The 15,658-nt window shown below is 39.8% G+C and overlaps 1 protein-coding gene and 1 long non-coding RNA gene across 3 annotated transcripts in view; one reads left to right on the forward strand and one right to left on the reverse strand.

Annotated features, from left to right (window-relative positions):
- Nucleotides 1-15,658, forward strand: part of cndp1 (carnosine dipeptidase 1) — a 41,636-nt gene that overhangs the window by 25,329 nt on the left and 649 nt on the right. Inside the window, exon 13 of one of the 2 annotated variants that reach the window (XM_086310313.1) lies at nucleotides 1-9,615. The exons of the other annotated variant lie outside the window; for it this stretch is intronic. The gene's annotated coding sequence lies outside the window, so the exon portion shown is untranslated. Of the gene's footprint in view, nucleotides 9,616-15,658 lie in introns of those variants that run through there. 2 annotated transcript variants of the gene reach the window in all.
- LOC147318397 (uncharacterized) overlaps nucleotides 7,638-15,658 on the reverse strand; it is a 26,120-nt gene continuing 18,099 nt past the window's right edge. Inside the window, exon 3 of the long non-coding RNA XR_015131451.1 lies at nucleotides 7,638-7,999. This is a non-coding gene — a long non-coding RNA (uncharacterized LOC147318397). The remainder of the gene's footprint in view (nucleotides 8,000-15,658) is intronic.

The following is a 15,658-nucleotide window of genomic DNA, read 5'->3' on the forward strand; positions in this document are numbered from 1 at the left end:
GCTTTCTGAAAGTCTCTCAAAGCTTTTCTTCAGACATTGCACTGGATCATTTTCTGAATTTTTGGATTTCTGAATTTTTTGAATGTTTTTAAGACACTTGTCTAAAAAGGTACAAGTGAAAAACCATTGTTGTGTCTACACACAACAGACAACTTAGCAATGAACCTATTTTACGCAGACATATTGTTATTAGAACCTCCCACCCTGTTTCTTTATTTAAAACTATGAAAAATGCCAAATAAAATACAATTTGACAGACAGAAAATAATATTTCCAGAGGTGGTGAAAGCTTGACATGAGATGCGGTGTGTCCTGTAAAAATCTGAGGAAACTGGACAAGCAGAGCACAAAAACACAAGTGGCAGGGCTGAAACAGTTAAACTGATTCTGAAAGTCATGCCCTTAAATAACTGGAACAAATCCAACAAAGACCTAATACAGAACCTGAGAGATGCACCTGACACCTGGTGATCCATCTACTGTTCACCAGTGTTGGGACTAACGCGTTATTAAGTAACGCGTTACAGTAACTACGTTAGTATTGTGGTAACGAGCACGGTAACTAGTTATTATGCCAAAACCATGAACGCGTTACTCGTTACTGGGATTTAGATAGGCTCGTTATTCGTTACTTCGTGTGGTGGCTATCGCGGAGCTTCCACAGATTCAGTAACATTAGCAAGTGGTGGAGGCCAGCAGGTGGATGAAGGAAAAGGGAGGCAAGAGGAGAGACCCGCACAGCAATGGCGCCTGTGTTTGGCTTTGCCGCTGCTGCTACAGCTCGTTGGAGGCGACAGTGTAGTTTTTCACTGCCGTCACTTGTCGTTTGCAAACGGAGAAGGTACCGGAGGCTAGCTGCTTTGCTGTGGGGTGACTCTCGGTGTCTGCGACCAGTTCCTCTCCTGTCGTTTGCTGGGGATGTTACGCTGCCGCCTGGGACCCGAGCCCCATGGCTCGAAAGCAGTTTGCTCACTCTGTGTCCGTCACCCATTTCCCGTTTTGTTGGTGACAGCTACGTCTGCTCATCGATCAAGGTTTTTTCCAACTCTGGAGTCGCTGCCCTGCCCGGCAGGTCCACAGGTTTGCACAGGTGTTTAATTCAAGTACCGCTGCAGTCAGCTGTAGATTCCGCAGATAAACCGTCATCAATTCGGTTCGCCCTGCTTAACGTTCGCTCTATAACGAACAAATCATTTATTTTAAATGATCTTTTTATCAAAGAGTCTTTAGGTTTTATGTGTCTGACTGAGACGTGGCAGCAAAATAAGGATTATGTCCACTTGAATGAAATCTGCCCGTCTGGCTGTTCTGTCATTGGAACTCCGCGTCTTTTAGGACGTGGTGGAGGACTTGCTGTTGTTTACCAGGACAGACTCATATGCAAACTGGTGACTTCGGACTTCTTCTCTTCATTTGAGTCACAGATGATGAAGATCGGTTCTCTGAAAACCTTTTATTGTATTTTAATCTATCGACCTCCTGGACCTGCTGGGGTCTTTCTAACTGAATTTAACGACCTTCTGACATCGATCATTAAACTGGAGAAGGTTGTAATATTGGGAGACTTAAACCTTCATATTGATGACGCTTCCTGTAACACTGCTGCTGAGCTCATCACTATCACTGAGTCTTTTAACTTTAAGCAGCATGTTTCTGGCCCCACACATACGAAGGGCCACACTCTTGATCTTGTTTTCTCCCTGGGTTTAAATATATATGATGTATGTGTGGAAGATGTCCATGTGAGTGACCATAGTTGTATATTCTTTAATTTGTCATTTTACGTGGATCCTTCACCTCCTAAATTGATGATCCAAAGGCGGATTATAAACCAGGATGCTGCTAGAAGGTTTTCTGCCATGTTTGTCCCTCGCATGGCTCAAAATGATATGGATTCACTTATTTTGTCTTTTAACAATCAATGTAAATCTATTTTAGATACGGTGGCACCTCTGAAACTAAATGTTGTCCATTCTTCAAATTTCTGTCCTTGGATAAATGAAAGTATTCGAAATTTTAGGAGATATTGTCGCAAATTAGAACGTTTATGGAAGGCTTCCAAGCTTGAGGTCCATAGGGTACATCTCAAGGAATCAATTTTCTCACTTAACAACATGATAAAAAATGCCAGAATGGAATATTTTGCTAATTTAATAGCTTCAAAAAAGAAAAATCCCAGAGTATTGTTTGATACAATTAAAAACATTGTCTCTCCTGATATTCCTCATGTACCAGTCTATACTAAATCTGATTGTAATGACTTTTTAAACTATTTTGTTAATAAGGTCGCTGCTGTCAGGTCTAATATTTCTCCATCATCCTCTCAGTATCACATTGACACGTTGCTTACCTCTGATACCTGGTCCTCTTTTACTCCTGTTACCTTACAGGACATCAGTGCTCTGCTTGGTCGAATGAAACTGACTTCAAGCCACCTTGATGTACTTCCTCCATCATTTTTCATTAGTGTGTTTGATACTATTGGCCCCTGTATTCTGGAAATAATTAATACTTCTCTTTATACTGGCTCAGTTCCCAGCTATTTTAAACAAGCTATTGTTGAACCAATATTAAAGAAACCAAATTTGGATCCATCTCTTCCAAGCAGTTACAGGCCAATATCAAAACTTCCATTGGTGTCAAAGATTTTGGAAAAAACAGCTGCAGAACAACTTAACAACTTTTTGGAAAAGAACAATGTTCTGGACATTTTCCAGTCTGGTTTCCGCAAATTGCACTCCACTGAAACCGCTTTGCTTAAAGTGTCTAGTGACATTCTGATGGCAGCAGACTCTGGAGAGTACACTGTTCTGGTTATGTTGGATCTCAGCTCTGCTTTTGATACTGTTGATCACAGCATCATGATAAATAGGCTGAAGGACTTGTTTGGGATTACTGGCGTTGTTTTAAAATGGTTGATGTCATATCTATCTGAGAGATCCTTTGCTGTCTGTATAAATCATGTGCTGTCGGAAACATCAGTTCTGTCTTCTGGGGTACCTCAAGGATCTGTTTTAGGTCCTATTCTCTTTTTGCTGTATATCCTCCCTCTAGGCCACATTATCAGATGTTACAATAACATTTCTTTCTCAATAACTTTCTTCATATCTATGCTGATGACATTCAGTTGTACTGTTCTTTCAAAGCTTCTGAGTTGTATAAATTGTCTTGTTTAAATAATTGTCTGTCAGAAATCAAACAATGGTTAAATGACAATTTCCTTCAGTTAAATGCAGATAAAACAGAAACTTTGATTATTGCACCTGATCACATGCTCTCAGAAATTAGGCAGCATATCAGTTTTTTAGACCCTTCATTTCAGTCGAGTCTCAGAAACTTAGGTGTTATATTTGACAGTTCGATGTCTCTTGAGAAACACTCTAAACAACTTGTCCGGAACTGTTTTTATCATCTAAGAAACATTTCTAAACTCAGGCTACTGGTGTCAAAGGCAGAACTTGAGATGATTATTCATGCTTTTATCTCTTCTCGTTTGGATTATTGTAACGGTCTTTTTACGTGTCTTAACAAATCAGCTCTGGATCGCCTTCAGTCTGTACAGAATGCAGCGGCAAGACTTTTAACTGGTACAAACAAGAGGTCACACATTACTCCAGTTTTGGCTTCTCTTCATTGGTTGCCTGTAAATTTTAGGGTTCATTTTAAAATTTTAGTTGTAACTTTTAGAGCTCTGCATGGTGAAGCTCCCCAGTATATCTCTGACCTGTTGAAACCTCATGCTTCATCCCGAGCACTTAGGTCTTCAGGTCAGAGGCTACTGGTGGTCCCACGTACTAGATTTAAAACACGTGGGGATCGGGCTTTTCAGGCACTGGCACCTAGGCTGTGGAACTCTCTGCCGTTGTCTTTACGCTGTCTAGACTCTATACTGACTCCTTTAAAAAGCAGCTGAAGACATTTTTATACAAACGGGCTTTTAACTAATTTAATTAATTTTAACTTGTATGTCTGATCTTACTGTAAAGCACTTTGTGATTTTTATCTGTGAAATGTGCTATATAAATAAATTTTACTTACTTTTTTTACTTAAGTCTATCTGGGTCAGATATGAATCAAGTTTAGGTGGAGTTTATTTTCGTTGTGCTGACTTTTTCGTACTGCGTGCTAGCTAGCATGACGGAGTTTCTATACAGCTGGGTGGTGCTATGTTACTGATGTTGAACTTTATTTTGTTCATAAGGTTAATTATTAGAGTTGCCAACCGCCCGTAAAAAACGGAATCGTCCCGTATTCAGAGAAATTATTACGTGTTACGTATTTAGGTGAAAAGGAACAGTTTGTCCCGGACTTCAGCTACAATGAAAAAGACACAAAGCTGGAGTTATTCTGTCTTTGCGCTGCACAGCTGCCTCTTCTTCTCTCATCCTCTCACCCTCCCTCTCCTGTTTCTACTTCAATCATGAAACTGATCAATGATCAGCTGATCGGCTTTTCCCTCTTGTTTATTTATCGTCCACTTTGCGCCAGAAAGAGGAAACCAGCGGATGTCGCGCTAAACAACAGCAGCACTTTTAAGCTTGATCAGCTGTTGTTAGAATTTATTTAATATTAGTTTCTAGTAGGGCTGGGCCATATTATACCGTTCACGGTAATACCGGTATAATGTTAGGCAACGATAGGAAAATGAAATATCGCGATAGAATGGGAGTAAAACGCGCATGCGCAGTGCCTTTGTTTTCATACGCACATGGCCGATTGTTGAGTGAAACAGATGAACCAGAATTGGTTTGTAAAAATGGTGCAACTTCAGTGATGTGGAACTTATTTGGTGTTTGTCTGTCAGATACACGACAAAGCACATTTTTTTGCAGAACATGCAAGCGGCCGTCGTTATTGTCGTATTTGTCGGACTAAGATGCTCTTAAATCTGGGAGTAATCTGGGTCCTAAACTCCGTATGCTTCAGGTCAAACAACACTGCAGCATCACTGAGCGTTAAAAACTGTCTAAATTCTTTCATCTTTAATAAAACGATCAGCATTGCTGCTTTACCAGGTGTAACTATAAAGTTTAACTTCCAGGCATCCATGAAAACAAAAGTTATTACATTTAACGGAGTTAGAAGTTAGCAGGAAGCTAGCGGAAGTTAGCTCGCTAGTTTTGCTAGTTACCTAAGCATGATATTGCATGTTCTGACTGAGAGATTTCTGAAAAAAATCAAACGTACAGCTCTGCTATCACTTCCAACATAAATGAAGACAGGAAACTAAACAGCAGTGACGTTTGTAGGGTTACTGAAGTTGGGCTAGCTGGTATATAATGATGTGCTACGTGATCGCTAGCGACACAGCTATATTAGCATAACATAAACAGTGAAGCTGGAGGACGAACACTAACACTTTTCCACTTATAAAAGTTAACGTTAAGGTTCTTCATGGTTAGAGACAAATGCAATCGCATGGCAGGATGCTGTAAACGGACCAAACTTCAGTCAGGAGAACAACTGAGATAATCCATCCACAATACGAGGTTAGTCATTAATATACTGCAACATGGGAATAGAGCAGCTGCCAGAGAATTCAACATTAATGAATCAATGGTACAGAAGTGGAGGAAGCAAGAAGAATGAGTTTAATCAAGTTTGATTTATCTGACTGCTTTGTTTCGCTTAATGTGCCTTATAATCCTGTGCACCTTATGGTCCGAAAAATGCGTACTGCACACTGCAGTTTAATGTTGCAAAGCACCTCTTTTTAACTTCAGTGGATATTATACATGGTTATGCTCAGGATATGTCAGCCCATTTCTACTGGAAATGCCTTTTGGTTAAACTTTCAGCAAGGAATTTGCATTTGCACTGTTACATTTTTATAAAGCTTTAATGTACATAAAAACCAGCTTCTTGTTTAAGTGAAAATAAATGGAAGGTTGTCTTTTTGCGCTAGTAATGTTGTGGAGTTGTATTTTGTCTCGCATCAATTATATCGTCGGTTATATCGTTATCGCAAATTTTCAAATATATATCGTGATAAATATTTTTGGCCATATCGCCCTGCTCTAGTTTCTAGTATCAGCTGATGTTTGCTGGAGCCACAGCTGTAAAGCTGCTGGTCATGATATCGGTTTGGTTATCTGGTGAGAGGGAAACATGAAGATGAAACTAGGAGATGTCCTTACTGAATCATCAGAGCTGTGATGGAGAAACAGGTTTACCTTTTAGTTAACATGAATGAGTTGAAGGGAAGTTATGGACTGTTTCTGAGAGACAAATAACACCAGGATCCTTTTCTATGTAGCTGACAGCTGGTAACTGTGCAGGGGCGGGTCTAGCAAAGTGTTGCCAGGGGTCCATGTAGGGCATTAAAAGGGAAAGGGGGGCACAAGGAAATACTTATTCTCATTTAAAATGTCTCACTTTTAAAAAAATAATTATCTGAGTCTTACAACAAACAATTGATAGATTGATACATATATACCATCAGAACAGTGTACATCACTGTCACAACAGTGTTTATTTTCATTCAAAGGCTTTATGATTTTTCCTATAATAGTGGGCCGGTCTCTAGTCAAAATGCCCGGGACGATTTTTTTGTCCCAGTCCAGCCCTGTATGCAGCTCATCTTCAGTCTGGTGTTGCCTACATCTTCCTATTCAGAAGGCAGAATTTCCAAGTTCTGAGTACAATCGAAAGCACCACGACTGCAGTTTTTGTGTTGGATGTAAAAAGCAGGCTAGGATAGAATCAGGCGTGGGATTTCTCTCGTGGAAATGTGCACATTATTTTTTCCTTTCTATTGGTAGGTGGCACAGTGCACTTGTGGCAAGTAAGGAAGCTAGAAGACTGGCAATCTTGATGGGTATCCATTTATGGAAGCAACACATTAACAAGAGAATTCTGAGTAAAATCAAAGTTACTTTCCCTAGTAACTAGTTACTCTGAAAGTAACGAGTAACTTGAAGTAACTGAGTTACTTTTAATAGAAGTAACTAGTAATGTAACTAAGTTACTAATTTAAAGTAACTTACCCAACACTGCTGTTCACTGAAGTGTGGGATCATGTTGAAAGAATGAGTGCAGAACAAAAGACAGCCAGCATCCAGAGAAGAGCTTGTAATGTCATTCAATGAGCCTAAAGTTATCAAAGTATTCCTGAAGAATACTTCAACAAATGACAAGAAAGCTTGTCTAAGAGAGTTCATGCTGTGTTGAAGAATAAATGTGCTCAAAGCAAGGGTTGACTTTCAAGCTTGTTAGAATTGCAATGAAATGTAGGGTGGCCCAAGACTTTTGCAAAGTCCAAAAGTTGTAAAGTAGATTACGATCCATAGTCTAAATAGTTTTGTGTGTAACATGGCAAGAAAATATACACATACACAACAGTGTAGATGATAGTGATAATAGCAAACTGTTCCAAAGCTGGTAGGTAACACGATACTATTGGTAATAAGTCACAAGTTAATAGTTATTTACTGTTTAACAATGAAATGACATTCCTTAAAAACTTGTTAGTAACTCGTACATTTACACTTTGTGTTTTGCTGTATTCTAATGTACAGCATTGTGCAGAGACATGTGGTGGATGTGTCCTAGCAGGAAGTAGTAGGGAGGAACCCTGGTGTTGTGAAAAAGCCGTGCGTGACACTTCAGCGGCCTGATTCACAACACCAGCTGACCCTCCCCACCCATCAGTGCTGTAGTAGCTAATGGAAGCTAATCTTCAGTGACAGGACCAAGTCAAACTGTCAACCAGTATTTTTGAAGCTTTTTTGTTCATCACACTGTGGAGCCATTAAAACCATTTATTTGCATGAGAAGCTGGTTGACTGAGAATACTCACCTTTCCTCTCCACTCTTGCTATACAACTAACTGCAGCAGCAGCAGATGGTGATTAACTAACAAACACTGAAAGGAGAGCGGAGAGCACTTTGCACACAGTAAACAGTCTCCACCGGGGGGCACCTAACATCTCTCCTTCTTGCCCCCACACTTTGAGGACGATGATCTGATGCTGGCAGCTTGCACACACCACGACTTAACCTGGAGATAATGAGGCAGAAACAGGAACATTAATTTCATGCTGGAGGATTAGCTTTCAATGCAAATGTAGTGTTTGAGAATTAAAGTTGAATAAGCAGGTTGTGACCCAAGGACAGCCTTAAACATCACACAGGACTCAGCTACATAAACACATCTTTAGCCAAAAGTGTGTGACTGCAAAGTGAAATGCTAAGCAGGGTCCTTGGATGTAACAGTGCTCTATTTATTGCCTATTTTTAAAGTGCTTTGGAATTGAGGTTAGGGCCATGATGGAGCTGAGAATAACTTTGGTTTCACAGCGGCAAGCCTTAATCCACCTTGAAGCGGCCCGCTGTGTACCAAAGCTCAGAGTAATGTCACTGTAAAGTAGGTTTACAGGAAAATGATCTGCATGCAGGGCTTCAGTATAACAGGGCATGTTTGGAAAATCAGTTTCCTGGTATGTCTGTATGTTGGAATTGTTAACAGAATTGTGTACAGGCTTTGTGCAATTGTGCAATGGCCAGGTCCTAAAGAGTCATGACGTTTAAGAGCCAGGAGCAAAATAGAGTTAGAAAGAATTTGTCAGTCTATGAAATATGAAGAATGCCATCCAATTTGTGTCCTGATACTTTGGTATCAAAATCCAAAACATAAAAATATTACTGTTAATCAAAGTTCAGCCATTCGGGCATCAAAGGGAAAAACCTGAACTCCTGACCACTAAAATGTGGGTGTTTGGTGAGTCTGTCATGCTGTGCCAGGCTCTTTTGTTCCTCTTTTATAACTGTGTGCTTGATTCTTCTTATTTATGGCAGCAGCTAGTCAGATCTGGGATGTGTCATGTGCATTATTTATATTTCTGTTATTAATGGGATGCCTTTAGTCAGCTCTCCCACAGAGCTCTGTTAAAAATCCAAATGCTTGCCATCTTAAACGGCACTTGGGCACTTTGGCAGTTACCCAAAATATTTCGCCCAAGTAGGCACTTCACCCCAATCTAACCCTTCTGGGACAGACAGGGACCCAGAGGCTTCATACTGTGGAAGGAAGTATCTGTCCTCATGATGGTGTTCACTCAATTAAACTGTGTGTCTTGTTTTATCTGTCAACTTGAGAGAATTTCTTGTTTAAAAAGTGCTCTGATTGTCTTGTTGCTACATTAACTGAAGTGTATCAGTTTATTGTGCTAACATAAACGTGAATTCTTAAAATCATTGTTTCCCCCTATACTGTCATTTAAACCTCTGGCTGTCCTAACAGACAGGTTGCCTTTATTCCTGGAGCGGACTAACATTTATAACAAGATGTGAGCTAAATGAAATCTTTACGGCACCTAAGACCTGATCAAAACCTCCACATTTCCTGGTACTATAAACTTTTACAAAATACTGTACCAAAGTTTTAAATTCACGCTCAAAGCGTCATTGTAAAAAATGTTTTGGTTATTACTTTAATTACGTGTTGGACATGCATTAAATAAACAAATATCAATTTTACAAATACTATGTGTTTCATTGTTTAGAAAATTTGTTTCTCTGTTTAGGAATAAATATCAAGTTTACTTTGTTATGATAATTATAGCTGTTCAGAAATGTCTGTTTTTGTATTCTAATTGTTATATATTTAAAAGGTAATAATTTGTTACTGTAATGCATGTAAAAAAAAAAGTCATAATAAAATAATGTGGCAAAATAATAACAAAGTATAGAACATGCTGTTGTATTATAATGTATTATATTAGCCTAGGTCACCATCAGTGTGTGGTAACTGTAGACCTGGGCACTGCATCTATATTGTATATTTATCCATATTGTAATTCTAATAGAACAATGTGATTTATTGAGGATGGTCAAATCTGATCTTTTCCTGGGCCACCCATGTTGGCATAAATCATATTTTGGTCTGGGGGTGGGGGCACCTAACTCCACCAGTTTGGGCCCTGCTGACTGGGGCTGACTACACTGGGCTGTTTGACGTAACAGATTTTCCTGGCAACCTGACTGTGTCGCCCCCTTTAGGCCAAACTCTGCACCCTCACAGCGGACGACCTCACAGGATGAATTTGCACCCTGCTGTTCTGAGGTGCTGTGCTGGACAGCAGTCGAGAGGGACAGTTTACAATACCATGGGAGGTGTGCAGGAGGTGTTGTGAAACTGTAGCCTCTGACCACTCCATTAATCACAGGTTTGTCCTTTTGCCTGACTAATCCAGGACGGGTCAGGCCTGCACTAATTCTTCCACAAGCGGCCATGTCACACTGAACATAATATCCCAGCATTTTTTCTAATCCCTTTTTATCAGGTCTGCTGGCCTTTCTGGTCAATCTAATTGTGACAAAGCACACATAAGGGCTTTTGTGCCAAAAGAAAGTTCTTTTAAGGTTTCAATTAAACGCCTCGGCCAGCCCAGCGGAAGCCTCTTGGCTCAACGCCAGTGTCCTTCAGACAAAGAATGTCACTGCGCATAATGGATAGAAACACTTGAGTGAGGAAGGAGGAAAAGAAGTGGAAAATGTGGGGGGATTTTTTTGTCTTTTCAGAGGGAAGGAACACAAAGATTTAAGTAACAATCAAAACTAGCCTGAGGGATTAGGAGCCGGAGAACGCTGTGTGTGTGTGCGTGTGGAAATAGAGGGGGAAGCTCAGTCACAGTTCAGTCACAAAACGCTATTGGAGGAAAAGCAGTTTAGATCTAGCATTTCAGTTTGAAGATTTTGGGCAATGACTTTTTTAAAAGCTTCCATTGATTTCTGTTTTGTTTTATGTTCCAGCAAGTCTGAAAACCTTTCATATTTTACCACAGCTCACAGGATCTTTCCTTTTCCTTTAAAACATCCAAGTGCATGACTCCAGAACTCTTTCCTTCTCTGACTGTCCAGAATGATTTTAAGCTTTACCACCCAACTCTCTCAGCAGCCTTTACATCACCAGTTCATTTGGACCGAGTCACACATACGACTGCACAGAGCTTGTGAAAAAGTGGATCGCAGTGCACTTTGTCAGAAAAGGCTCATATGTATTTGTCCGTACACATCAGTGTGTGTACAGTTGCAGAGACTTCAGTGCCAATGCTGTTAGTGTGTGTACAGAGGCAGAAAGTGAGGGTGGTGGAGGTTTCCCTGTAGTGAATGATCCAGTGTTAAACCAATACTTCGTTGTAATATTAGGAACTTCTAATATTTTGACATCTGCTAAGAATTGAAACAACAGATGCATTAAGAGAGCAGCAAACAGAGCTGCCACTCAGCCTCTTTTCTGGTTCCTCTCAAAGGTCACTTGCTCTAATGCAGTGGTTCCCAAACTTTTTTTGCAAGGCCCCCCTTTGTTTTACAAGAACACACACGCACTCACGCACAAACACATCCTCCAACCACACACACCATGTTTTGCTCCATTGCGGTTTATTTCACACCTCAAACATTTAGTAAACAATTAAGCAAATACAAGTAATCTGCAATAACTTACAGGTAGTAAGAAAATAAACTACTAACTCTTTTACGCTACGTCCACACCTACACGGGTATTTCTGAAAACGCAGCTGTTTCGTCCACACGTAAACGGCGTTTCGAATCACTGAAAACTGAGATTTTTTAAAACTCCTTTTATGTATGGACGAGGAATACAGGGTTCATCACTCAACGTCAAAGGTATGTTTAGAAAGGCAGAGACGTCACGATGTGATTATTTTACGTGTAGTTGTTTTTTTCCTGTGTAAATAATATTCAACATTGCTATCAATACATTTTTCAAAAAATGCCTCTCTGTGCAAAATGGGTTTAAAAACATAAACAGCTGTGGGATCCTGTTTGTCCGTGATTTAGACAGGGGCAACAAATCATGGCAGGATCAGCCTGATATTATTTGTATCCCACTGTAACTTTGCTGTATAAAGAGCTAACATCTCCAAAATGTCAGGAGTAGTTAGTCATTATAAGAAGTGTTTGTGAACTAAAAATCAAGAATGTGGGATACTGTTTGTCCGTGATTTGGAGAGCCCAGCGCATGCTCCCGACGAAGGAAAGACCAATTATGCAGGGGAGACCTACCTTGGCACTTGTGCAGGTGAAAACATATTTAGCTATGCTTCATCTCCTGCTCTGCGTTTGTCTGGGCGCAAGCTTGCTTTTTTGGGTTTTTTTTCCCCTTCTCATATGTTTATCATTGCTTTATTTAATTCTTGAATATTAAATGTTCAGACCTTCTTAATCATTTTGACTTTCATGTCTTATTACGTTTTGCTGGGGGCTTGATGGTTAGAATGGGAACATTTCTTTAACAGTTTTCTTTACTTTACATATCTAATATGCAAAGTAAAGATATCTAAACAGCTTTAGTTTTATATATCTAATATTTTTTCTTCACATTATTTATTAAGCTTTTCTATCATGGCTTTTGTGGCAGCACACTATGCCTCCACCTGGTGTAAAATTTGCTAATCACTGGAGTCTTAAAAAAATGTCTGTTTATGACAACAATGCCAAGGTAATTTACTGGTTAAGACAGGTTAAGACCTTAAATATCTGAGCTATAACTCTAGTGATGAAACAATTAGAACCCCTGGAAATGGTGGGAAGGAAAAACTCCCCTTAAACAGGAAGAAACCGCCACCAGAACAAGGCTCACGACGGGTTGCCTTCTGCCACGATCTGTTGGGGGTGATGGGAGGAAGGACAGGACAAAGACACGTTATGTAAAAGAGCCAGAGACTACTGATAACTAATGATTAACTGCACGTGTATAGACACGTAGTGAATGAAGAAGAAACACTCAGTGCATCATGGGAAGCCCCAGCAGCCTAGGCCTATTGCAACGTACACCGTAAAAAAAAAAAAATCCTAAAAAAACGTAATATTCCGGCAGCTGATGCGCCAAAATAATACCAGAAAATAACAGAAAATAACTTTCCCATGAAAATACGGTTATTTTCAGTAATGACAAAACAGTTTGTTGCCCTAACTTTACATGGGATTTAGGGCAACAAACTGTATGGGATTTTGCCTTTTTCAAGTGCTTTTAAACATTAAATTAGGAACAATTTAATGTGATTAAACAATGAAATTACTAATAAACAATGCGGCAATATGAATAATAATACTTAAATGTACAGAAATATACAGTTAACAGTTGGTTTAAATAATAATGGATTGCATTCATATAGCGCTTTATGAGACCCTCAAAGCGCTTTACAATTCCACTTTATAATTCCCCTCTGGCCATCACCAGTAGGTGGTAGGTGAAGTGTCTTGCCCAAGGACACAACGACCGAGAGTGTCCGAGCCGGGGCTCGAACCGGCGAACTCCCAACTCTTGAACCACGCTCGCCCTAAATAGCAATAATTATTATTATTATTTGATGTAAAAAATGTTTATACAAATCATTTTATATATTTTTCCATAGCATTGAATTTAACAGTTCAATCTTTCAAATAACGGACAAATATTTATGAAATTATGATACATTTGTGAATCTATTTTAACAATCTAAATATGCATATGTACAGACTGATACATTTAAAAAACAAGAATATTATGTTTTATTACATTTACAGTGATTTTACGTTAATTTACATTTGAAATGTAAAATCACAGTCTATTTATGTGAATTTAATGATATTCTAGAAGAACAGTACAAAACTGTAAAATACACAGTAAAATACTTTTATATTACAATTTTTTTTACAGTGTACCTCTCTCTCTGTATCAAGCCTCAGCTGTCTGCCTGAGGTGGTCACTGACTGCACTGAGTACAGGACAAAACCCTCTTGGTGCCTCTCTTCTGCAAGGCTGGCAGTTCAGTGCCAGCCCACAATGCAATACTACTGACTGACATCCTACTAATAAATCTCCTAGTGGCTGTGTTATTTAAGCTCCCTCAGTCTGTCCACTGCTACAGCAGGTGTTTGCATACCACTTTGCAACCCAGCTCCTCCCTTTCTGCTGCACCTGACTTAATCAGAATAATTAAGGACAGTCCTGTTGTGTGCTGGGGTCTATCTGCTGCACTCTCTGCCTTATGCTTTCCATGGCAGGATGGGGGCAGGGGTCCCAGAATAGAAATAACAACCTGCCTTTGACAGATGGGTGGTCCTGACTGAACTTAAATTTAGGGAAAGATTTCCCATTGTCTAATAGGACAATTAAAGATAAGATAAGATAACTCTTTATTGTCATTGCACAGTCATACATAGTACAGTAGTACAATGAAATTGGAAAAACTGTCCTACGTCGGCACTACATATGCACTACAACACGACACGATATGACACATCACAATGTAACAAACAACACAACACAGTATATTAACTTAGTATAAAAAAGAAGAATAAGTGTATGTGTATTGCACACTGTTATTATTGCACATTAATTATTATTGCACCTTGTTATAAATATAAATATTATTGTTATCGTTTTAAACATTGTTACCTCCCCCTAAAAAGTCCAGGGAGGTATCCAGTCAGGTCAGCTATTTACATTGATCAGGGCTATTGCCCTGTTGTAAAAGCTGTCCTTGAGTCTATTTGTTCGGGACCTCAGCAGCCTGAACCTCCTGCCAGACGGCAGCAGCTTAAACACCCGGTGTCCTGGGTGTGTGCAGTCCCGTAGGATGCTGCGTGCCCTCTTGAGACAGCGAGTGCTGTACAGGTCCTAAGCTTTGGTTATTAAAAATACCGCGTAGGTTCATGTTATCATCAAAGTTGTTATTAAAGGTTTGGGCTTAACTCTTTCCCCTGTAAACACAAGACAACAGAGACAACAACTGTGTATCTTTAATAACGAGTTGTGACACCTTCGTATGTATTAGTTAAGATGTGGTTTGACAACCATCAGAACAGTTTGCACGTTAGCTGCAAAGGCAGAAAGCACCCTCACTAACCCCAGTACCACTCAGTTGAGAAAAGAGCTTCAAGTGATACTTCTGATAGTCTTTGAAGAGGTAGAGTCCAAGCCTTCCCCACCTCCTTCCTTCTTCCCTCAGCTCCTGTAACAGACGTCTATCCTTCATGCTGCTTTTAGACAGCTGTGCTTACGCTGCATTACGCAGAGCAGAGTGTGGGGAAGACAGAAGATGGAGAGGAGAAACAGAGAGTGCCTGCTGGATAAAAGCAAGCTTTTTGTTTCCTAATGGATCCTTGCCCATTTTATTCAGATCAGTCATGCAGGCAGTGGCTGACATTGGCATCATTGATTTAACATCATTCATTTCAGAAGGAGGAGGAGGAGGAGAACGAGGAGCTGAAGGTAGCTGACACTTGTGAGAAATGAGGAGAGCAGCAGGAATTCTGCATTAACCCAGTCATTCATTAAGTCGCATTCTTTTTTATAAATATGTCAGTTTAAAGCATAACCAGAATCTTTTGATTCCAGCGTACCGCCATTAAAGGCCTGTTCATTGCTCAAGCAGATGTTTTCCTATTTTAAGATTTAACTGTGAATCAAATCCATTATTCAACTTTAGTGACAGGATGAGAGTGTAGAAACAAAACAGTTTCTCAGCTATGAATTCAAAAAAATTACCAGAAAAAAAACACAAAAGGAATTTACAAACAAGCTCGTTCACCCTCATCACGGCCGACTGAATGACAGTGAGAAATCTGTAATCTGGTTTGTGAGAAGACAGAGAGGCTAGGCGATCGGCACGCAGCCAGACTGAGTCCGGTATTTTCAGCCTCAGAATAA

Source organism: Aulonocara sp. 'chitande type north' Nkhata Bay, linkage group LG11 (assembly GCF_057382095.1).
Source record: "Aulonocara sp. 'chitande type north' Nkhata Bay isolate Kocher_YH1m ecotype deep benthic linkage group LG11, A_spYH_male_GT1.1, whole genome shotgun sequence".
Taxonomy (NCBI): domain Eukaryota; kingdom Metazoa; phylum Chordata; class Actinopteri; order Cichliformes; family Cichlidae; genus Aulonocara; species Aulonocara sp. 'chitande type north' Nkhata Bay.